This window comes from Dermacentor andersoni, chromosome 10 (genome assembly GCF_023375885.2).
Source record: "Dermacentor andersoni chromosome 10, qqDerAnde1_hic_scaffold, whole genome shotgun sequence".
NCBI classification, from domain to species: domain Eukaryota; kingdom Metazoa; phylum Arthropoda; class Arachnida; order Ixodida; family Ixodidae; genus Dermacentor; species Dermacentor andersoni.
In genome coordinates this window covers 2203706-2228164 of record NC_092823.1, presented here as the reverse complement: position 1 = coordinate 2228164, position 24459 = coordinate 2203706, and the positions used below count along the sequence as shown (strand labels likewise).

Genomic DNA, 24459 nt, shown 5'->3' with positions numbered 1-24459 from the left:
CAAATAAACAAGTCCATCACGCGGAACTTTAATTACACAAAAGGAATCCGCCAAGGATGCCCCCTAGGGCCAACCCTGTTCGTCCTCTCGATTGAGCCTTTGATCACCAGCATAAACGGAGAAGCACGCATACGTGGCTTTCCCATGACGGGACAAGAAGAAATAAAAATTATGGCCTACGCGGACGACCTTTCCATTTTTGTAAGAAACGAATCAAGTTTGCATTATTTCCGAACCATCTTTGCAAAGTATGCACGTTTGTCTGGAGCTGCGTTAAACGAAGCAAAAAGCAAGGCTCTCATATTCGGAGCCTTCCCACCCGATGCCATAAGGAGCGTGCAGCGAGTCGATACCGTTAAAGTTCTTGGAGTTTATTTTACGCAGAAAGGGGTGGCGCAGCCCACCTGGCAGGTTGCCATTGCCAAGGCAAAACAAGCAATCTCCCATCTACAACAAATGAACCTAACACTGCAAGAGAAAGCCCTCGCGGCAAGAACCACAGTGTGCGGGTTTGCCAACTACGCCAGTCGCGTTAGTATCATGCCCAGCAAAACGATAAATCAATTGAACAAGCTCATCACGGCTTTTCTGTGGGAAAACAAGCCACCACCATTAAAAAGGAACATACTGCAACTAGCTGCGACGAGCGGAGGCCTCGGACTTCTGCACATCAAAACAACGACACGACTCCTGGCCCTAAAAACAGCCAGGTACTTAGGAAACTCAGCCGATTACATTGGCAAAGGCTTAATGTGGTATTGGAGTAGCACAAACCGCAGTGTTTTTGATTGCGACAAGCCCCCAGGTCCACAAGCAGAGTTCCCCTCGGAATTCTATAAGATTGCCGCCGTTACAAAAGCCATGCTAGAGAAGGAAGATCCCAGAACTAACATAGACACGGATTCACCCGCTAGAATCATCGAGAACATAACAGAAACCCAGTTATCAACTGAGGACGAAGGGAAAATGAAACACAAAGGAAACCCAACCAAAAATGACAAAACTCCCCAAAGAAGTACAGGACTTTGACGTGAAACGGAAATGGAAGGTGCTCCCGACGCGGCAGAGACTGCACAGAATGGGCATCGTACCAAGTGATCGTTGCCCCAATTGCAGCCACACCGAAACTGAAGATCATGCACTATTCGAGTGTGTCGCCGCGAAAGCCGTATGGCGACTGGTACTAAACATCTTCGGAGTACGACCTCAGTCCATGGCGCAGAAAACTAAAGGCAGATTCGCTAACCTAGTACTCATATGTACAATGTACGCCATATGGAAGCGCAGATGCCTCGCAGAGGTAAGGAGAGTGCCGGTGAGGGCAGCCTACCCCACCCTCCAGAAAATAAGCCTGCTCTTGTGGGAACATCTCAACGAGGAACTTGATGCAACAGGGGAGGAAATTTTCCTCCGACGATGGCACACAAGATTTTTCATCCGAAAAAATAAGCTACTCGCGTATCCATTGATGCCATATTAATATTCCCTCTCCAGCACCTCACTCGGAAATAAACCCTTTTCCGGAAACATGTAGTGCAGAACACAGCCCTCAGTGTCGCAACAATAGTTGCCCACAGGAATACGTATGGGAGGCATAAGGCCCAAAGGTCGTTCGAAAATATTTCCCTTGTCTTCAACGAATGTTTCTGACCCCTGAGCAGCTCTAGCATTGTATAATGCAGCATAGCCTTGTTTACAAAACAACCCGACACTGTGAGATGGTTACGAGTGCACCTGAAAGTTGTATAACTGCAAGTGAACTGTACATGGTTATCCTGTGTTTGCACGAAACCACATGATGAACGAATAAAAACTTCCCTTGGTGTAGTACGCTTTGGTTCTGAAGCGGTAAAACTCTCGTACTCGGACATCCCTGCTGCCCCTGGAAACCCCGGACAATTGGAAGGATTTGCTGCCTGCTGCTAGAGTAAGAGTCAACATTGCCTGATTCACTGCTTGCTTTCTTTAACTTTTTCTCGCCTTTTCTCTGTAGTTCCTGTATTTTTTTTTCTCTCTCTCTCGTTAGTTTGTAAACTTAACGTTTTCTGCATGCCCTAACTTCTAGAACAGTCGTAGTTCCCTTTTTTTTTTTCTCGCTCGGCGGCACCAGCGCCGCGAGCCCTTGACCATGTCTTTGTGTGCACGCTTTTGCATGCAACATATCCGTTGGTTCCACGTGGGCCGCGGTGAGCAATAAGCTCACGTGCGGCTCACAGGCCCACTTGTAAGATTTGTCTTTTTTTTCTATCTTTTTCTCTCGCTATAGGTACACGTTCTTGCATGTAGCGAACATTCTGGCCCCAAGTAGGCTTCCGTGAACTATACGCCCACGAGCGGTTCACAAGCCTGCTTGCCTACTTCGTTTGCTTTTTTTTTCTCCTGCTTTCTCACGCCGCGATTTATCTGTCATTTTTTTTCTCTCAACTAGCGTCCTTGATTCTGTACGCAAACTCTTGTATGCACTAAAACCTTCTGTGTTTGCGTGGGTTGCTCTGAGCAACACGCTCACGTGACGCCTTTCCTTTTTTACTTCCCCGCTGTCGAACGAGATGGCGCCACCTCTCAGCCCCCCAGACGCCAGACCACCAAGCCGGATCCCAGTTCGCTCGCCGCCCGCTAGACGGCCGCAACCTGATTTCAACCACGCCAGTCCCGGCGCACAGCCGATACGCCACGAGCAGGAACTAATACTGTTTTTTCCTCTCCCCAGTTGCTTCAGATGTACAGAAGAAGGCTGCTCAATGAGCTACTCACCAGCAGTCTGGACATCTCGACGGCAATCCCTTCAGCGGCACCTCGAGCAACAACATGGCACAAGGATCCTAACAACTACACATTTTTGCACTCTTTGCAGAAAGATACTAGGATCCCGGCCGACTTCGCATGGATGCCTCGCTGGCGGCCAGCACGACCTCGCAACGCGGATTCAACACCCGCACAAATGCGCTGAGTGCCCCTCTTCCTTTCCTTCCAGGAAGGGTCTCGACAATCACCAGCAGGCACACAGGAAAAAAGCGGCAGCGCGGCAAGCCTCATCCACAACCCGGCCGACTTCAGCAGCAGGCAGCGATTCTAACACTGACGCTCCACTTCCAGAGACGACACCGACTCCGGTCCCCTCAAGGGAGACCACACCTGCACCGACGCCAGCTGTTTCAGCAAGTCGCAGCCCCTCGACTACGCCCTCCCCATCGACCTTGACTATGGAGGCATCTCCCTCTTTTTCAGACGAAAGCAGCGAACCTGCTGCCGCGCTGACCTCCTCTCCCCCCTCTCAGCAGGCATACGATAACAATGAGGCAGCACATGATAGCACTACGAGCAGCGCGGCCACCCCCTCTCCTGGTGCACCGCTGTCGCCGGCAGCCACCGAGAACGACGACGCCTCCCAGGAAATTGACCCAATTTCTCTTGCAGGCCCGATCGTGGATGACGGCGTGCTAGCCAAGCACGCCCAACAGCTGAGGCAGCTGCAACGCGAGCCAATATCGGACGCTGGATGGGAGCAGTTCACCGGAATCCTGGACGACGCCATACAGGTAGTATGCGAGGCGGTAAAGCTTCCTGTAGCTTCCGCTAACAGGAAGCCGCGCCGCCCTCTGAATCCTGAGAATGCTCAGCAGATTCAGACACTGTACCGACGCAATCGCCGACGTGCAGTGAGGCTGATCGTGGAGGGTGAGTCCCAACTCTACCCGATCCCTCTTGACGAGCTGGAGGAACACTTCAGCGAGGCTTGGGGGCCGCGTGAAGCCGACACCGCTCTGCTTCTGAGCAAGGTGAAGCGAAGCGACATGGCTGAAGTCAGCCTTGCGCAGTTCACTGACGGCGAGGTAGTTTCCCGTCTTCGCAAGAGCGAGAACACCGCCCCCGGAAGTGACCGCCTCACCTACCAACACTGGCGCTCCACTGATCCCGAAGCTCTTTTTCTCACCGCAGTGTTCAACGTGTGCCTGAAATACCAGAGGGTGCCTGCTGCCTGGAAAGAGTCACGGACTGTACTCATCCACAAGGGAGAAGTAAATTTTCTACCTCTTCCTGCTTACACACGTGTGAGCTCCGAGTGCTCCAAGCTGGCGTAACCAGCTTACTTGGTAGAAAACTTTTCTTCAGCTGTCGTTGTCTTCTCCCCTTCCATCAGAGATGGGACGCCATAGACGTTGCACTTGGAGAATAGACTTTATGTACAGAATATTTACATTGACAGCTATTTACAGTGGGTCTGACGTATCACTCGACATAGCCGATAGTGCGTAGCACCGTTCGTACGTCAAGACCCTTGGGTTACACTGGGACCGGCGCTTTAACTCGGCAGAGCCGAAAGTGCAGAGCACCTTTCCTGCGCCCGGAACCACCGTGAGAGGTCGGGAGCCAGGTTTTAACCCTTCAGTTGCTCCTCCCGAATCCCCTCACGGCAAATCACGACACCCCAATGACCTGATTGGGTCAACTGGGCTGTCACTCATTGGACACTCTCTTTCTCTCACCCTCTCTCTGCGTTCCTCGGAACATTCAGAGAGATAGAGGGAGAGAAAGGAACCACCAGACACAAATAAACAAATAATATCCCAACCGTTTCGTCTCCGCGACATATATGGAAAAGCCTCCCGACACTTTGACGAACACTTACGGGAAACGACCATCTGCGTCTCCCCATCATCGCACCTTAATTAAAACCATGGCGCACTGCGTGCCGCAAAGGGCACCCCTGCCGGAGTGCACCCACCGATTCGCCATGCCGCCTTGTGCATGGTTAGTCTCCTCCGGCGGGGCGGTAAAGCTAAGTGCACAGATGGATTTGTCTCGGGTGCCGGCCTGCCTTTCAAGAGACCGCGCGTCGGGTCACCGATCCCTCTGGCTTTAAGCTGCCCCTTTGTACCCCGGGCATGGCCATTGACGCCCTAACGACGCTTTGCCCGTGGTCCGTCCCAGCAGGGCGCCCCCGTCCGCGCTTCCGGGCCAAAGGGCCCCCAACGTCACACCCTTTCCTACGTTTCACGACCGCACGCGCGACAGGTTAAGATGTCCCGAGGTGTCGGCGCGGGCTATACCTGCCGCCAAAGAGCGCCCCCCGACTCATTACCGAAGCACCCGGCTGGTTTCACTCTCGGCGAAGCCCGAAAATGGCGACCTCCCACAATCCTGGGGCGAAACTACCTCTCCGCGTCCATGTCGTTTGTCAACATCCCTTAGGAGACCTCGGGGATGCTGCGAACTGGCGCCCCATTACCCTTGGGAGCACGATTTCGAAACTACGCGGGCGGCTTGGCGGCTCGCTTACAGGAATGGATCGCCTCCCAAGAAGTGCTCTCCCGTTGTCAGAAGGGGTCCCTGCCGTATGATGGTGTGTACGAACACAACTTCGTACTGCAGGAGCGCCTGGACGCGGCGAGACCTGGCCGTGGGGACCTGTGCGCGGCATTCCTCGACTTCGCCAACGCGTTTGGATCTGTTCCCCACAACGCCCTCATTGATGCACTGCATGGCGCTGGTGCGGGTGATAACTTCTGTGCTATTATTGCTGATATTTACAGAGACAACAGGACCAGCATCATCGCAGAAGCCGGGATCACCTCACCGATAGAAATCTCTGCCGGCATACGTCAGGGTTGCCCACTGAGCGGCCTCCTGTTCAACCTGGTGCTCGACCCAGTCGTGCGTGCGCTTCAGGGAGGCGACAGGCAGCACAATGTGCTTGCCTACGCGGACGATCTAACGCCGCTAGCTGACGAGCAAGGTACACTACAGAGCCGCATTAACGTAGTGGCAACCCTGTCGAGCCAGCTCGGGCTACGTCTGAACCCCGCGAAGTGCAAGTCACTGCACCTCTCCGGAAAGACACCCGTGGGGACAAGACCTACGACCTTCACGGTCTACGGCACCCCAATCCCATCAATCAGTGACTTCGAGGCACACACCTTCCTCGGGCGACCAGTCGGGTTCTCGGTACTACCGGACCAGGCAACCGTGGACGAAGCCATCAACGTGGGTCGCCGCCTGCTTACCTCGATGCTCGCCCCGTGGCAGAGATTGGACGCCGTTAAAACATTTGTATTTCCGGCGTTCAACTTTGCCATGAGGTGTGGCTCCCTTGGTAAGGCAGAGTGGTCTCGCCTGGACACAACGCTTCGCCCACTCATCATGCGGACCCTCTACCTGCCTGCCAACGCTGCTAACGACTACCTATACGGTAGCTCCGCAGCGGGTGCCATTGGCATTCCTGTGGCTGCAGAAGTCAGTGACATCTGCAGAATTGACAATGCTTTCAAACTTCTTTCCTCTGCAGACACTGAAGTCCAGGACCTGGCACTGCAGGCGCTGTTCGTCGTGACATGCAAAAGGTTGAGGCGCATTGCAGAACCGGGTGACATGGACGCCTACCTGAGCGGCGAGACTGAGGGTGACTTCCGGGCCACGGCGACGCAGCTCCAGTCCGTGTGGACGGAGGCCCGCAAGGCTTCTCGGCGTCTTGGTGTCACCTGGGAAATCGAACAAGACGGCCCCCGTATCTCCAGGGGTGACATAACACTTGGCCCGAGGAAGCGTACTAAAGTGGTAAAGACACTCAGGACGGCACTGGCAAACGCACGAGATCACGATCTCCACCAAAAACCCAGTCAGGGGAAAGTGATGGAGTGCGTTGCCGCCGACCGGAGCAGTTCCCACTTTGTACGTACCGGCCAATTCACGAGGTTTGCCGACTGGCGTTTCGTTCACCGGGCCCGACTCAACGTCGTTCCCCTGAACGCAGCGAGGCCATGGGCTACGGCCGTGGACCAACGGTGTAGGATTTGTGGCGGTCAGCCAGAGACCCTGCCACATGTCCTGTCACTGCATGACTCACAGTCAAGCATACACCAACCGCCACAACCAGATCGTGAACCGAGTGAAAGCCGCTGCCTCCGCCAGGTTCACTGTCACCCACGAGAATCGACCAGTAGGTAATACTAATCTCCGTCCTGACCTTGTGCTTTGCAGGGGCGAGGAGGCGATCATCATCGATGTAACCTGCCCGTTCGAGAACCGCCCAGCAGCCCTGAACGCGGCCCGCCAGGGGAAGGAGGAGAAGTACCAGCCAGTCCGGGAGTACCTGCTGCGGAAATTCCAGAAAGTGACCGTGGAGGCCATCATCATCGGAGCACTTGGATCGTGGGATCCGCAAAACGACCGGGTCATGCGCCGCTTCTGCAGCCGCAAATACCTGCGGCTGTTCAAGAAACTCGCCGTGAGTGAGACAATCGCTGCATCACGAGACATCTATGCAGCGCACATCGCAGCCAAGTGAAGAACAGCACTAGGTGGACACACACTACACCAACACACACTTCTATGCCAGCACAAAAACTTCCAAAATACCCAACAAACACTAAACAAACACACACCTCCATGCCTGCCCAAAACCTAACACCAAACTCTAGTAAATTCACATCAATAAAACCGTCCTTCATTGGGAAATTGTAACAAGCATTTTTTCAAAAACCTCTGTTCTTATCAGCTTAATATCTGATACGGGTTCTATATGAACCCACGATATTAAACCTATTTTTGGAAGTTGGCGGAGTGCTTGAAGCCTGCTTCACCTCCGCCGCAGGTCGGCCCGGTATTGCACAACCTCCGGGATCGGCGCCCGCTCACTTAGGTGAGACTTCATTCAATCAAAATGAAGAGCACAAGCTCGAAGCGAGCACTGACTTGACACGCACCATTCCTATACTATACGCAACGATGCCGGTTCGCGGACCACGAGAGTAATTAAACTGTCACTCCATCTGTGTGTAGCGTCGCACTTGCTGCGTCGCAAATGGGACAGCCACTCCAGCAAATTTCTGGTTATGGGCTTCGAGAACAATAAATGAAAGCAAAAGAAAGAACCAGAATTCCTATTTGTCCGATGTCTCTGAACGATTGTCTCCTGTGAAGAGCCACTTGGGGGAATGGGGGTAGGATTAGCCGTGGGGTTTGCGATCAATATGAATCCCACTCAAAGCCAACACTGCATTTTGGAGTTCACTATCGCTTGGATCCGTAAACCACCGCGCCCACGCAAGCTCGCCCTGCCGAAATCCGCTGCCCAAGTGGAAGAAAGATTCCCTAGGAAAGAAAAAGAGTGCCCTATTTCTGGCAACTACTGTGCAGCCTTTGTGTGCACATTTTCGCAGCAGTGGGACCGAGCGCCTCGAAAACAAGCTTGTCGTATGCCCAAGTGTGGCGAAATATATTCAAGGGTTCAAAGGTGCCTCATCTTTCTAACCTGTATGTTACGAAGACTTGTTGCTACCTTTTCATTATCATCATCATCCTGGCTACGCCCACTGCAGGGCAGAGGCATCTCCCACGATCCTCCAAGTACCCCGGTCACGTGCTGATTGGCGCCATGTAGTCCCTAATCTAAGCTGCCCTCCTAACTTTCTGCCACCCCCTGCTACGCTTCCCTCCTCTTGGAATTCAGTCTGTAACCCTTAATGACCATCGGTTATCTTCCCCCCACATTGCATGCCCTGCGCATGCCCATTTGTTTTTCTTGGTTTAAACTTTGGTGTCATTACCTAGCGTTTGTTCTCACACCCCCCAATCTGCTCTATTCCGATCCCCCCGTGACGCTGCACCCATCATCCTTCTTTCCAGAGCCCGTTGCGTCGTCCTCAGTTACCCTTCGGTAATCCTTAAAGCTTTTTGTTGGGGCACTCGTGGCATCTTTCTCGTTTAATCAAGTCAAATTTTTTTCAGTTTTGGGGGAAAACTCAATGAGCTAGGCGCGATTGTGTCCCTGGCGCCGCTCTCAACAAGAAGGCGGCGACCAGGCTTTTTGCCTGCAGGTTTGGCCTACGCAGAACACGCCGGCAGGGCAGTGAAGCCGCATTTAAGGGGCAAAGCGTAGTGCAGTGAAGCGCTTGCTCGGGCGAAAAACGCAAATATTAGCCGAACAGGAATTTCCATTATTGGAAATTCCAGTTCAGTTTGCGCATTGCGTTCGCCTAAGGTAAAGAACACAAATGCGAGTGCCACATTAGTCAAGTCAAAGCTTAGGATTGCGTACCATATTTTTTTTTTTTGCCTTTTACTCCTGGCCTGCGTGGCCCTAGCGCGCATGCACACGAAAGTAATCAAATAGTGAAAACACGAAATAATGCGGTGCGGCTGTATCATATCTGTTTTGTGTGCTTTGTTCTTTGTGGACTACAGCGGTGTGCGTCATGAGAAAGTTTCGGTGCCCTTCTACTGTGACCAGTGAAGCTATATTTAAAACCACATTGATTTGTACGGTTATTGCTACAAACTGCGTGTGGGTGTTTTTCTTTTTCGCTGCCAACGATGGGTAATCGCAACCGCGATCGGTTCTGCTGCTACGCTAGACGCGTGCTTGCCCACGGTTGGCTCTATACGCGACCCGCGACGCGTGGTCGGCACATTCAAGCAGTCAATTGCAAACCGTTCCAAGAAGAAGGATGTACTCCACTTGCCACCGGGAGATCTAGTTCGACGATTGTACTTTTTGACCCTCGAGGAAGCGCCGCCATCCCACGTTTTCTATAATACGATAAGATTCAGAGCGACCGCGACCACTTGTCTTTGTCAATATCTCGGAAACGCTTTCTTTTTCTTTTTTTTTTTTAAATCCAGATACTCAGACGCGCCCGTGTTCACGCGCACTTGCTCTCTCCGATAAGCAGGGAAGCTCGGTTGGGGTGGTGTCGGGCCTTGCGCATGCGCTGCTGAGCTCGTCGCTTCGCCGGCCGGTCGACGCTGGCGTGGTACTGGTAATGAACTTCGACGTGCATGGTGAAACGTCTCTTTGTATTGCCACTGTAGACTAGCAATGCAATGTGTTTGCGAGCGATTGGAGAAATGAGAAAGCGGGCACTGTCTACAGTTCATGCCCCTCTAGAGTAGTGGAAATGTTCCTCCAAGTATTAGGTTTGTAATTTGCGCCTACGAACATGAACTAAACAAAGAAAATGGTCTGCAGCCGCCTTCGCTTCATAAAATTCACGTACGAAGAAATTTGCGTGCGCAAATGACAGAGCAAAAGAGAGAAACCATGTAAAGAAGAATGGCTGCCTTTTACGTGATCTCGCGCATGAAACCAGACGATAGCATAATTTTAGCCCTTCATTTTGATTTCCCGAATGTAAACCGGAACACTTTCTCCACGGGGTCTTCAGATTTGAACGGCAATCAATCACATCCTTTCTTTTTTTTTGTTTCTGTTTGTTCTATCTGGAACCGAAAGAATTCAGAACGCCATTTCAATCTTAGATTCGATTAGATATCGTGACTGGTATGCTGAAAAATCACGCCCCTGGTATATCTGGTGTTAACCTTCATGATCACGGCATTAAAAAATCGCCAGTTCCCGAACTTTAATCGCGCCGAAGATGAACCGATATGCTGGATTCTTATTGTCATGATTTTATAGAAAGCGCTGGTTCTATGGCTAGCTTTGAGGAAAAGAAAAACATCATTCAGGAATGTCACTCAAAACAACTAAAAAATCTGCCGGCAATTCGTACTGGAAAAGATGAAATCCAAGCATGCTGCAAGGAGCCGACAAATGCAATGGAACCAACGAACTGAACTGAAATTATTTCATCAAGACATGCCCCGAAAAACGTGGCCACTTTCAATGATAATTTCAAATCTCATTTCTTTTTTCTTTTTTTTTTTTACGGCGGATAATAATTATCTTTCCAATGGCGAATGTGAAAATTTCAGAGCACGGCATTTTCGAAATCTCGAGGCCCCGGACGCTTTCTCTCTTCTTTAAGTATTTTGGTGGTGGCGTATTGGTGCACATGGAGGAAAATTTCGCGCACCTAATTTACAAACTTGTAGTTGATTTTCTTGAAGAACACAAAGCGCTGACAAACGACCAACCAGGACACAATTAAATTGGTAATACGCAGGATATCGAAGCCGCGGTAACAAAAGGGTAAAAATGGACGTTCATTTCGTGGTGTGGATTTCACGTCTCTCACAATAAAAAAAATAATAATAAAAACTACTGCATAAAATACGTTTTCCCAAACTGGATGGTTTCGATCAGCTTTTGAACAGCCCTTCTTTAAATTGAGTTGGCGTTGATTGAGCAGGTGCGGGCCTCTGTTGTTTTGGATTTTTGTAAATGGCATCATTGCTGGAAAGTCCGTTCACTTGAGGATCAAGGGAGAAACGCACCCCCCCCCCCCCCCTCCAAAGAAAAATATCATATCGTGGTGAGATACGTGGCAGATGAGTACAATTATCGGGAGAAAAAAAAAAGGTAAACCGCCTCGTACTCAGAAGCCGCTCCTCTTAAGTGTGAAGCTCCTCTTACGTGTGAAGCTCTGTGTCTCCTCTTACGTCAGCCGGGGCGGCCACGGAGAGCGCCGAACGCCCGCGCTTAAGCCTGAAAATGCTCGGCGCTTAAGCCACGCGGGGACTAAAACTGAAGCCACGGGATTGTTGCTGAAATTGTATGCAGTCCGGTGGAAGTCTGTCGGCGCCGGCGCGCGGCAAAGTCCGCAACCACGTCAGCCGGGGCGGCGAAAAAAAAAAAAAAAGCCGCCCCCCTGTACCAGTGTGCGCGAGGCGGCAGTCAATGCCGGCCTCGCTGTTATAGCCCCAGGAGGAACACAAGGTCCTCTCTGGAGTCTGTCTCTCTTTCGATCACACGCCACACGACTGGAACATGAGATGGCGTGCATTTGCCACTCGGGTTGCGAGGCCCTCGTGTATTGCGCGTCGCGCCAACACACACACATCGCCCCGAAAATCGGCCGGTTCGAGACGCAACCGCACCATTTCAGCTGTGCTGGAGCCTGCCCAAGTGCTGGAGCCTGCAATCTTTGCATATAAACCTGCATATACATATCCACAATCATACCTACAAAGATACCACAGCAGCAGCAACCATGCCAAACACAGGCTTAGGAAAAGGGGAGATAGAAAAATATAGGAAAAAAGCTTAGCTTCAAGAAAAAAGTGCTCGCAATCCAAAACAGCTAAAGACAATGTTCACTAGGTCATCTTATTCTGCTAAAAATTAACAAGACAGTGCTTTCGCCCAGTCACTTCAGCATCCGCTCTCTTAGATAAAGTGGCGAAAGCAACAATATCATTTATAGTCCCGTGGCTGCTACATTAGGCTTGCAAAGTACAAACCAAATGCGTACAAATCTGTCTTCGTTGTGGCTGTTCAGATTTCCAGATCTTAATTTTTAGCAGCCCCATGCAAAACACACTAGCTGGGCTTTCATGTATTGTGTATACATACCTCATACAGCGTAGTAGACTCTTGTTGATCAATTGCCATTCGGGAGTTTTGCTGAATGAAATTATCCTGAAATCCAGGAACCAACCACATTGCAATTACCACCACACATCAATTCTTTAAATGTGTAGGCCACAGACTTATCAGCATTAGCACATGAACTATAAAGAAGCTATGCGAAGTGTCTAAGAGCAATGGCAAAGTTCTTTTTGAGCCCTTTTCTGAAATTAAACAGGGCCTAACCTGCCACCTTCCTTGCCAATGGCTCAAAACACATAGATCTAGACCGAGAAGCAAGAAGCGTGCTTGTCAGCTATTACTTAAACATATGTCTGGGCTAGAAAAAACGATTGCTTGGGAGCAGAATGTAGGAATGACACAGCACAACAGGAAAGAGAAACATCAAACACTGATTGTTCATTTGGTTGCTGCATGGGGACAACCTGAAGTGTGTGCATTCTTCAGTCTAAATTCAATGCAAGCTTACCCAATATTTGAAGCTTTAAACCACGTAAAAATTTGTGTCACACTACATGGTGCTCTTCAGCTGAATGCATAAGGTTATCTTGCTGGCGGAAATACTACGGCCCATGTGTTGCCTCATGTGTGACAACTATGCAACACTGCAGAGCACTACATGCTATCACTACTGTTGAGAACTAGTAAAGCCCCAGAAACATGTAGTGAATAATTATACTATTGCATATTGCGGCGCTGGAAGAAAAACACCAGCTTTTTAATTTGTATAGGTCAAAATGTTCACAAGTATACCAACTCGTACTTGCTCCACGCTTATTTCACAGGCATAGGAGGGTGCTAGTGAGTAATGATAGGTGCAAGGATGTGTGTATGAATGGGAGTGTTAACAAGCTTGAGGGGACGTATGGATAACAGCAAGTGCTGATAAACACGACTATGAATGAAATTTGGTGGCAGCGAGTTTCAGTGAATGCGAGTATTGACACGTGTACTTATCTTTATCGGGCAACCACGTTTCGCCGCTTAATAACTGTAATCGCACAGCGAGGGACGCGCCTGCATGTATCCGACGTTTCTGGAAAGTTATCGACGCTTCTATCCGCGTGTCTGTTGTCGCCGAACCTTGTGTTATCAGATTTCATCGCGTGACACGAATGGTGCAGAACTTTGTGGAAGACACGCGGGTCCCATCAGTTAATCTGGAACATTCGACGACTGATCTATAAAAGCCGACGCGCTTGACCCGCTAATCAGATTTCCGACGATCGCCGACTGTGTTCGCCGCTTTCGTTGTGCTATAAGTGTAGCCTGTTTTGTGGGCACAAGTTCGCCCAATAAAAGTTAGTTTTCTCGTTCACAGTATTGCTACTGTGTTCTTCTACGTCACCACCACGTGACATCTGGTGGAGGTGCTTTTCGTCCATGTACAGGACGCCCCCGACAAGCCGTGATCCCAGCCCAGACCACAAACAGAACACCAACGTAGTCCCGGACCACCGAGCAAGCCGCCGTCTTCAACACCTGCCCCCGGAGCACGGACTTCTACCTGAGAAGACCAAGAAGAGTGTGGCCAAGGCAACCGCAATGGCAGCCCCAGCGTCCCCCATCGTGCTGCAGCAGCCCAGGGAACCACCAACGTTCCGCGGTTCCACATTTGAGGACCCGGAAACCTGGCTGGAAACGTATGAGAGGGTCGCTACGTTTAACAATTGGGCAAGCGACGACAAGCTACGACATGTCTATTTCGCATTGGAGGACGCCGCCAAGACGTGGTTCGAGAATCGAGAAGCCACCTTGACGACGTGGGACCTCTTCCGAAGCGGCTTCCTGCAAACGTTTCAAAGCGTCGTGCGAAAAGAGCGAGCCCAAGCTCTACTGGAGACAAGAGCGCAGCTGCCGAATGAGACGATCGCGATTTTCACTGAGGAAATGAGCCGTCTGTTCCGCCACGCCGACCCAGAAATGTCCGAGGAGAAGAAAGTACGTCTACTGATGCGTGGTGTAAAGGAGGAACTTTTCGCCGGCATGGTAAGAAGCCCACCGAAGACCGTCGACGAGTTTCTTCGTGAGGCGACGAGCATCGAGAAGACACTGGAATTGCGGAACCGGCAATTTGACCGACGCACCAAGCCAACAAGCTACTCCGGAATTCAATCACTGGCCACGGACGATTTATGCGAGACCATCAGGGCCATCGTGCGCGAAGAACTGCGCAAGGTCTTGCCATCGTCGCAGCCTCAAGTGGCCTCGATCGCCGACATCGTGAAAGAAGAGGTGCACCGATCGCTAGGAGTTCCTGAGGTGCAACCACAATTACCGCAGCCCCAGCCAGAAGCGATGACTTACGCCGCCGTCGCACGCCGTCAAGCTCCCCCTCCGCGACAACGTCAGGGCCCTGTAACGCCACAATTCCGTCGTCCACCGCCGCCGCCGCCAGCACGCCCACCCGTCGCCCAGCGCACCTACGCGAGGAAGACGGACATTTGGCGCGCCCCCGACCACCGCCCGCTCTGCTACCACTGCGGCGAAGCCGGCCACGTGTACCGCCGATGCCCATACCGTGACCTGGGATTGCGAGGCTTCGCCGTGAACGCACAGCGCCCGAGGGAAGGTGAACGCCCTCGTGACATCGCCGACTACCTCGCCGCTACTCAGTGGAGCCCTCGACGACCGTCCCGTTCGCCGTCACCAGGCCGCTACCTGTCGCCGCAGCACCGACCATACACCGGCCCAGCCCGGGGCCGCTCTGCGAGCCCATATCCGGAAAACTAAAAGCAGCAACCGATGGAGGTGCGGTTGCTGTTCGTCGAACTGACGAAGATCCTCCGCCGCCGACGAAGACGACGAAGAAACCATCTCGACGACCTAATGACGACACGCCGCCGTCCCGACGAAGTCAGGAAGCCAAGACTACACCGACGAAAGACGACTTGACGAAGCGACGTTCCAGCTTCAGTTCAACACGACGCAGCCGTGATCCGACGCCACGACCTAACTGCAACGCCAGACAAAGAACCACCGACCTTGACGTGCTTCTCGACCGCCACGCAGTCACTGCCTTAGTCGACACAGGGGCCGATTACTCCGTAATGAGTGGACACATCGCCGCCCAGTTGAAGAAGGTTAAGACTGTATGGGAGGGCCCCCAAATTCGGACCGCTGGAGGACACCTCATTACGCCGACTGGAGTCTGCACGGCAAGAATTACCATTCATGACCGGACTTACCCTGCCACCTTCGATATCCTGCAACAGTGTTCACGAGACGTCATTCTCGGCATGGACTTCCTGAACCAACACGGCGCAATCATCGACCTGAAGTCGCAGTCAATAACGCTGTCGGAAGATCAAGCTATACCATCGGAGAGCCCTTGTAGTCACCACGCCTTGAGTGTGCTCGAAGATCAAGTGAGCATCCCGCCTCGCTCCAGCATCGTTATTTCGGTCGGCACCGAAACACCCGCTGACGTAGAAGGCGTCATCGAAGGCGACCAACGTCTACTACTCGACCGTGAAATTTGCGTCGCAAGAGGGATCGCTCGACTGCATGGAGGAAACACGAGAGTGTTGCTGACAAACTTCAGCCAGGAGTTCAAGCACATCAACAAGGGCACGACGATCGCATTCATCGAGGAAATACAGGAAACCAGCGATGCCTTTGTCCTCTCGGATTCTGTTGCATCTACCCCGACGACCGCAGTTCCCGAGCCAGACTTCAACATAAATCCAAGTCTCCCCGTGATTAAGCAGCAACAGCTCAGAAGTCTGCTTCGACGATACAAAGACTGCTTTTCGATGTCATCAAGGATTCGACAAACACCAGTCGCAAAGCATCGCATAATCACCGAAGAGAGCGCTCGACCACTACGCCAGAGCCCTTACCGAGTTTCGACGCGAGAACGCGAAGCTATAAGACAACAAGTCGACGAAATGCTGCGCGACGACATCATCCAGCCGTCGAAAAGCCCGTGGGCGTCTCCAGTTGTTTTAGTGAAGAAAAAGGACGGAACCCTACGTTTCTGCGTCGATTATTGTCGGCTGAACAAAATCACGAAGAAAGACGCATACCCCCTCCCACGGATAGACGACGCATTAGATCGGCTCTGCAATGCTAAATACTTCTCATCGATGGACCTCAAGTCTGGCTACTGGCAAATAGAAATCGACGAAAGGGATCGCGAAAAGACCGCCTTCATCACGCCAGACGGCCTCTATGAATTCAAGGTTATGCCATTTGGACTGTGCTCGGCGCCTGCAACGTTCCAGCGCGTGATGGACACGGTTTTAGCAGGATTGAAGTGGCAGACCTGTCTTGTTTACTTGGATGACGTCGTCGTCTTCGCCGGAAATTTCGACGATCACCTTAAGCGGCTTGCGACAGTATTAGAGGCCATCAAGTCATCAGGGCTCACCCTGAAGCCGGAAAAGTGTCGCTTCGCTTACGATGAGCTTCTATTCCTCGGCCATGTCATCAGCAAATCTGGAGTGCGCCCCGACCCGCAGAAGACAGCTGCCATCGCAAAGTTCCCGCAGCCAATCGACAAGAAGGCAGTGCGCAGATTCCTTGGCATGTGTGCCTACTATAGGCGCTTTGTCAAGGACTTTTCGCGCATCGCGGAGCCGCTAACACATCTAACGAAATCTGATGTCGAGTTCAATTGGGAAACGCCGCAGGCCGACGCATTTCAAGAACTCAAACGACGCATGCAGTCGCCGCCGGTACTTGCACACTTCGACGAGGACGCCGATACTGAAATCCACACTGACGCCAGTAGCCTAGGCCTCGGACTTGAACGGGTGATATCGTATGCTAGCCGGTCGCTGTCAAAAGCGGAAAGCAATTATTCTACGACTGAAAAGGAATGCCTCGCCATCATTTGGGCTACAGCTAAATTCCGCCCTTACCTCTATGGCAGGCCATTCAAAGTGGTCAGCGACCACCACGCGTTGTGTTGGCTAGCTAACTTAAAGGACCCTTCAGGACGGCTGGCGCGGTGGAGCCTCAGACTACAAGAATATGACGTAACGGTAATATACAAGTCCGGAAGAAAACACTCCGACGCCGACTGCTTATCACGCGCCCCAATCGATCCCCCGCCGCAAGACGACGTGGACGACGACGCCTTCCTTGGGATAATAAGCGCGGAAGACTTTACTAAACAGCAACGAGCAGACCCGGAGCTAAAAGGCCTCGTCGAGTATTTGAAAGGGAACACCGACGTTGTCCCTAGGGCATTTAAGCGTGTGTTGTCTTCGTTCACGCTACGAAACAACCTGCTCGTGAAGAAGAACTTCTCACCAGTCCACGCCAGCTACCTTCTTGTGGTGCCGTCAGCGCTCCGTCCAGAAATACTGCACGCCCTACACGACGATCCAACCGCTGGGCACCTCGGATTCTCCCGGACACTGTCGAGGATACAGGAAAAGTATTACTGGCCGCGTCTGACCGCCGACGTCGCCCGTTACGTCAAGACATGCAGAGACTGTCAACGACGCAAGACACCACCGACAAGGCCAGCAGGATTACTACAGCCGATCGAACCTCCTCGTCGACCATTCCAGCAGATTGGGATGGATTTGATGGGGCCGTTTCCGATGTCAACATCCAGGAATAAGTGGATCATCGTGGCGACGGACTATCTCACCCGCTTTGCTGAAACCAAAGCTCTACCAAAAGGCAGCGCAGCCGAAGTGGCGAAATTTTTCGTCGAGAACATCCTGCTGCGACATGGTGCCCCAGAAGTCCTCATCACCGACAGAGGAACGGCTTTTACAGCAGAGCTCACCGAAGCCATTCTGCAGTACAGCCAGACGAGCCACAGGAGGACAACTGCCTACCATCCGCAGACGAATGGTCTCACGGAGCGCCTGAACAAGACCCTCGCCGACATGCTAGCAATGTACGTCGACGTCGAGCACAAGACGTGGGACGCGGTCCTGCCGTATGTCACCTTCGCCTACAACACGGCGGTGCAAGAAACTACACAGATCACGCCATTCAAGTTGGTTTACGGCAGGAACCCGACGACGACGCTCGACGCCATGCTGCCGCACGTCACTGACGAGGAGAATCTTGACGTCGCTACCTATCTCCAGCGCGCCGAAGAAGCCCGACAGCTCGCCCGCCTACGGATCAAGACCCAGCAGCGTACCGACAGCCGACACTACAACCTCCGACGACGCTTCGTCGAGTACCAGCCCGGCGACCGTGTTTGGGTATGGACCCCGATACGCCGGCGAGGACTCAGTGAGAAGCTGCTGCGACGCTATTTCGGACCCTACAAGGTCATCCGACGTATTGGCGCACTGGACTATGAGGTCGTGCCAGACGGCATTTCGCACTCACAGCGGCGCCGCGCACGATCTGAAGTGGTCCACGTGGTGCGCCTTAAACCATTTTACGGACGTTGATGAACTTCCTTAGTTTGTTGTTTTCTTTGCTACGAGTGCTTTTCTTTGTTACTTTCGTTTGTTAGCAGCATCGGGTCGATGCTTTTTAAGAGGGGGGTAATGACACGTGTACTTATCTTTATCGGGCAACCACGTTTCGCCGCTTAACAACTGTAATCGCACAGCGAGGGACACGCCTGCATGTATCCGACGTTTCTGGAAAGTTATCGACGCTTCTATCCGCGTGTCTGTTGTCGCCGAACCTTGTGTTATCAGATTTCATCGCGTGACACGAATGGTGTAGAACTTTGTGGAAGACACGCGGGTCCCATCAGTTAATCTGGAACATTCGACGACTGATCTATAAAAGCCGACGCGCTTGACCCGCTAATCAGATTTCCGACGATCGCCGACTGTGTTCGCCGCTTTCGTTGTGCTATAAGTGTAGCCTGTTTTGTGGGCACAAGTTCGCCCAATAAAAGTTAGTTTTCTCGTTCACAGTATTGCTACTGAGTTCTTCTACGTCACCACCACGTGACAGTATAATAGGTGGCTGTCCACAAGTGCGAGTGAATGTAATGTGAGTGAATGGTTGTGGATGCAAGAATTATCATGACTGGGTACCATTAAGTGTCAATGCAAGCAACTGCAAATGCCACATGATACTGTATACCATTTTGTATTGCACTATGCGGGAATAGATTTTCTTTCTTTCATGAATGCAAGTGCCAATGACTGCGAGTGAGTGCATTGCCCCCAAATATATAGGCGAGCAAGTATGAGCGACTATCTGCTTTTTCTGCCTATGGCTGTTTAATGCAAAGGAGATATAATAACCTGGCCTTTGGACGTGAATCCCACAGATTATGAGAAAAGCCATGTAAAGGGCTCCAGATACATTTTTAAAACCTCAGGTTCGTCAATGTACACATAAATCGATGCATGAGCTGTTTTGAATTCTGGCTTCATTGGATTGTGGCTCACAACACTGATAATTATTTCTTTTTACTTTGTGCTCTGTGGTAGGACGTCGCAGTGGCTGAACCACAGTGGTGGGTATAACTTTAGCTAAATTTGAAACGGAAGTAACAGCTAGTGCTACAGGCACTTTCCTGTGTCGTATATTTTTTCTCTCTTGTTGTTAGTGCTGTTATGTTTATTTGACAACGAATGCCAATTCACTCAATTTGCCACTCTGCTAATTATACTGCTACTGCATTGAAACATAACCCTTAATGAAAGTTTACACATTATTTCTTGCACTGCGAAATACATTTTTATTTCAGAAAACAATTGTAATGATCTTGTCGCTGAGAAATCTACACTGCAGACATATTAGCAGGATTCCATGCATTGCACAATAATGCTACCTAGTGCTCACCAGTGATACAGAAGCTAGACTGTACACAAGCAGGAATGTGCAAAGAAGCAAGGAAAAGCTTATCCACAGTAACTAGTATATAGCCATAAGTACAGTATTACGTGCACTAACATGCACTAAATGTGCATAACGCATAACAAAGCCGTACCTACGCAAACTAGAAATGCTGTTGAGTAACACACACTCCCCATTTCTTGGTTTGATTACCTTAAATTATAATTCAGCATAAAATATACGACACCAAAGCTCAATACCATCAAGTTTACACTAGCATTTCGTGGTAAGTTAGATTTGTTTTAAAGTTGACTACATAAATAATGAGCAATGCATAATGCATAGTCATTTCTAACAAATAAATATACCAATGCCAATGAAGTTCTCACCTCACATGGCTTCATGGGAGCTTCCCGCACTGTTTGCTGCAAATCATCGCTGCAAACATTTGCAGCACAACCCTAAAGGGCTATTGAAGAACAGTACAGTTATCAGAAGTCCATTTACATTTTCTCCAATAGGCACTGGTAAAAGAGTAAGGCCATTAAGGCGTGTAGGGTTTTGTTTTTGACACAAAACTTTACTGCAAATTAAAAAGTTTAGCTGCTTTAGACAAATTGCTGGAGCTATTCGATTCCCACGTGCTTAGAGATATGCATTGATAATTGTGCAGTTAAATGTATGGAGGAAGGAAAGATATAGGAGGGAGCATTACGTCAGGCAGCCAGCCTTGGCAAGCGAACGCTCCATGAAGCCACAGTAGTGGCCCAACATGTGACCTCTTTGGTCGAGGTCTGCTAAGACGTTTGGTTCCCAGTAGCTATGCCAATATTTATTCGGTGCACGCTTGTTCAGCTGCCTTGCCGTGGCTCTGCCTGCAGAGTGGGAACACTAAAACCAGCCGCAAACTTCGGCATGCGACCACAGGTTGGGTCACCAGGTTGGCTTCAATCGCGTTGCGGTACGCTCCCACCTATGTTTTTCCTTCCTCCATGGTTAAGGTAAACAGGCTAAAGTTTTGCAAAATGTGAGATCAGTGCATGATCAATACAGAAGTGTCATTTATTAGTTGTTTATTAGGATGCAGCTAGACTCGTGTACTTAGATCGACAAATATTATTTTGCTGCTGCTTAGATGAGAAATTCTATATCAAGTACTATGGGTGCAAATCATGTCAGCTGCCAAAGAAATGTCATGATAGAAGTGTGATTGTGGCAGCAAAAGGTTAAACTAGATCGTTAAGTAACTAAATTTATAAATCTGTCCATGGGAAACAGTGCATGACTTGATTTGACATTTCAAAATCATGAAATTTTGCTCCCCATAAAATATCAACATGCCACATTACATACCTGTGAAGGCAGCCTTGCCGCACGAACTTCTTTTCTTAGTGCCTCAATTATGGAGGCCTCCATGGAATCTGCATGGTGCACATTTACATAAACACAGTCATAATTGTCACATAAATGTCCACACATAGCATAATTATTTCCACTGACTAGCATTAATCTAAAACCTTAGCTTGCATGCTGAGGCATTTTACAACACCATTCATGCACAAGGACTGACAGCACACTTGTGAGGCGACACAGAATACTGCAAAAATAAATTTCTAAGCAAAGTGACACCGTCATTTAAAAATAAATTATTGCTCACTCATCCTCTCCTCGAGTAAGCTGTGGAGTTTCTGGTTTTGCTGCCACTCTTCAATCCGCTGCTGTTCGGATATTCGTAACTTGTTTTTGAGCCCTGCAATTTCATTTTCCGCTTTCTTCAGCATCTTCCGGGGCACCAAGTCATCTTCACTGCTGGAGTCCGTATCTCCAGCAGCAATTTTTTCTGAAGGATCTTCTGCATTCTTGATTTTTTTGCACTTTCTAGTCGGCGCCGCTTTTCCTTTGTTGGTACATCCTAGTAATAATGTAAATGGCAAGAGGAAAATGAAGTTGCATAATATTTGTTTCGGCAAACTTCGCAATTGTTAAAGCATTATTATCATTATTATTACCTTGAGGGCTGGCTTCTCCTTGTGGCGATGTCTCTCACTTGATTGCTCAAACACTTCCATGGGAACAGGCTTGTGCTGCTTCGACATCCTGGCAATCAAATCAGCTTTGCCACCTGAAGGATAATGAAAACAAAATGCTGATTACAATAAAATATGGCATTTGTGATGGTCATCGCAAATGCAATATTAGGCGCTATTAGGTGCCACATTAGGCGCTAAATATACCTGAGGGATTCTACAAGACATACAGAAAAGGAAAAGTAACAAGCGGAAGCAGTAAGTGCCCCAAAACAAGCACACTACAGCATGGGCATTTTGTTGCTTCACATCACATCCGTTAACATGTTGCGTGCTAACGTGTGTTAATTAACCCAGATTAAGTCTTGATGCAGCAGGTTTCCGTTCTTTTGAACACATGTCGCACGTGTCAAATGAGAAACATAGGGTCTGTTGAGCTAAAATTTTCGGTAGAGTCGGCAACGAGGCCCAATTTCAGACCAAGTAACGCGTGGCGAGCACATACAAGGCTACATTTTTTCAGTTATTTTCCCATTTCCTTTACCAATGACATATAAGCCGCCTATGTTATAACCACGATCGCACCGTGAGTTGTATGCTAAGATAGGCCGCGATTATGTGACAATGCCTTACGCCGATTCTATGCCACTCTAGCGCGGTCGGAGCGTCACTATGACCACTGATGCTGCGAGAAGGAATAACGTTGGAAAAGTCATCGCCATAACATCGCAGCACTAATCTCGTCGATCAGGACTCGTTACGATAACCGGACCCAATAAAGGAACGCGCACACAGCGCTGTGTGCATGCTTCATTTAGCGACATAGAGGCTGCATGAAATGCAGCGCAAAGCACCGCGATCTGCACCTGTTACTATAATCTCAGGTGCTTTCCTGAGGCCTCCGTTTGCCTGTTACATGTGCCCTCCTGGAGAAGTACTTGTGAAAAATTCAATATATCGTCGCAACGAAAAAAAAAAAAGCACCCAGCTACGAGAAAAGCCCCCCGCGACATCTACAACACCAGTCACAACTTTGCCCTGCGATCGACCCCCGCGAAGCAAATGAAGTGTTGAAAGTTGATATATACTCACATCCTAACACCATGATGTCGCCGGAGTAGTACCCATCCTCGCCTTCAAAGCCTTTTCCATGGTCTCTCCAATAAATGCGCTTGTTGCACGCCAAATCGTTCATGTCATTGGGACTGAAATCCTTTGAGGCTTACGGAGACGATCGCCTTGCCTCCGTCCTCATATTCCACATACGCGTGCGTCGGCGCTGACATTTCCAAGCACAAATATAAAAAGCACACTAACATAAAGAAATAAGTACGAGGCCTACAAAAGTACAAAAAGTAATCAAAAAAGTTATATATAAAATAAAGATGAAGGAACTATACACTGAATACACACATACAAATAAATTAATATAAGCACTTACAGAGAAAACTTAAAAGAAAAAAGAATCACGGCACTACACTGAAATTAAGCTATATATAGATACAGTAATAAAGATATAAAAGATAATATAAAAGAGATATAAAAAAGATATAAAAGAGATATAGAAAAAGGAAATATGAATATTAGGAATAGGAATATAAGAATGAAAAAAAAAACGTGGCGTATGCAGAAATATGGCGAGGGAAGCAGCGACGATAGCAGGAGCTAGGGTAGCAGGGCTTTGCACAAAGACGTACACACGCTTTTATAGTCTTGTATGGCTTGTAGTAAATATGCAGAGACTGCTGACACCGTATACGAATTTATGGAGGTACTGAATGTGTGTGCTCTGTGTTGCCACATGGCAGTGGAGAAAAGAAAAATTAAAAAACGTTTATGCACAATCTTTAACACATGTCGGCCATGCCGTATTCTCAGTTCCGTCGTGTGCAGGCCGCAAAAGCATAGCCTTTGAGATCTAATACCAATTGAAATTGTCGATGCGCCATGGATTCAATACTACCTATTTGCAATATGCTTAAATAACCATTTAAATATCGCGTTATCTTATCTTGATAATACCTTTTTGAGGATACTCAGCGCCGAATTTGAGGTCTATGACGTGTTTCTGACTCCCACAACCGCTTCCGCCTTCTGCTGCAAGCAACAACATGGCCTTGAAGATCAGTGTTTATTACGTTGACGAGGACATCGCTGGGCCATGAATTTCGACACCACCTGTCATTAATGTTGAATCTCCACCCTCACGCGAACCGATTCGCGGAACATAAACATCTGTTCGTGTCTCACGTGCTTAGGTGTGATAGCCTGAATAACCGCAGTGTACGTTATGAACCAAATTTTCGATACGTTTCTTTCCTCCTGTGGTGCATGTGGCCTGCATTTAGTTGCGTGTGCCTGGTACATCGTCAGGGTGTATTTTTGTCACAGAAGTGATTGAAACTTAGAGCCGGAGTAATAGCTCAGGCCCGAGGTGTT

General features: G+C 49.7%; 1 long non-coding RNA gene and 2 pseudogenes across 1 annotated transcript; 2 read left to right on the top strand and 1 right to left on the bottom strand.

The window, feature by feature from the left end:
- Positions 1-5347: 5347 nt before the first annotated feature.
- Positions 5348-7829, top strand: LOC129382025 (uncharacterized; annotated as a pseudogene).
- LOC126519754 (U2 spliceosomal RNA) lies at positions 7467-7634 on the top strand (annotated as a pseudogene).
- Positions 7830-20414: 12585 nt separating the features above from the next.
- Positions 20415-21684, bottom strand: LOC140213619 (uncharacterized). The gene is made up of 3 exons (XR_011890523.1): positions 21651-21684; positions 21347-21414; positions 20415-20454 (listed from the first exon to the last, which is right to left on the bottom strand). It is a non-coding gene; the product is annotated as an uncharacterized lncRNA (long non-coding RNA).
- Between the last annotated feature and the right edge of the window lie 2775 nt (positions 21685-24459).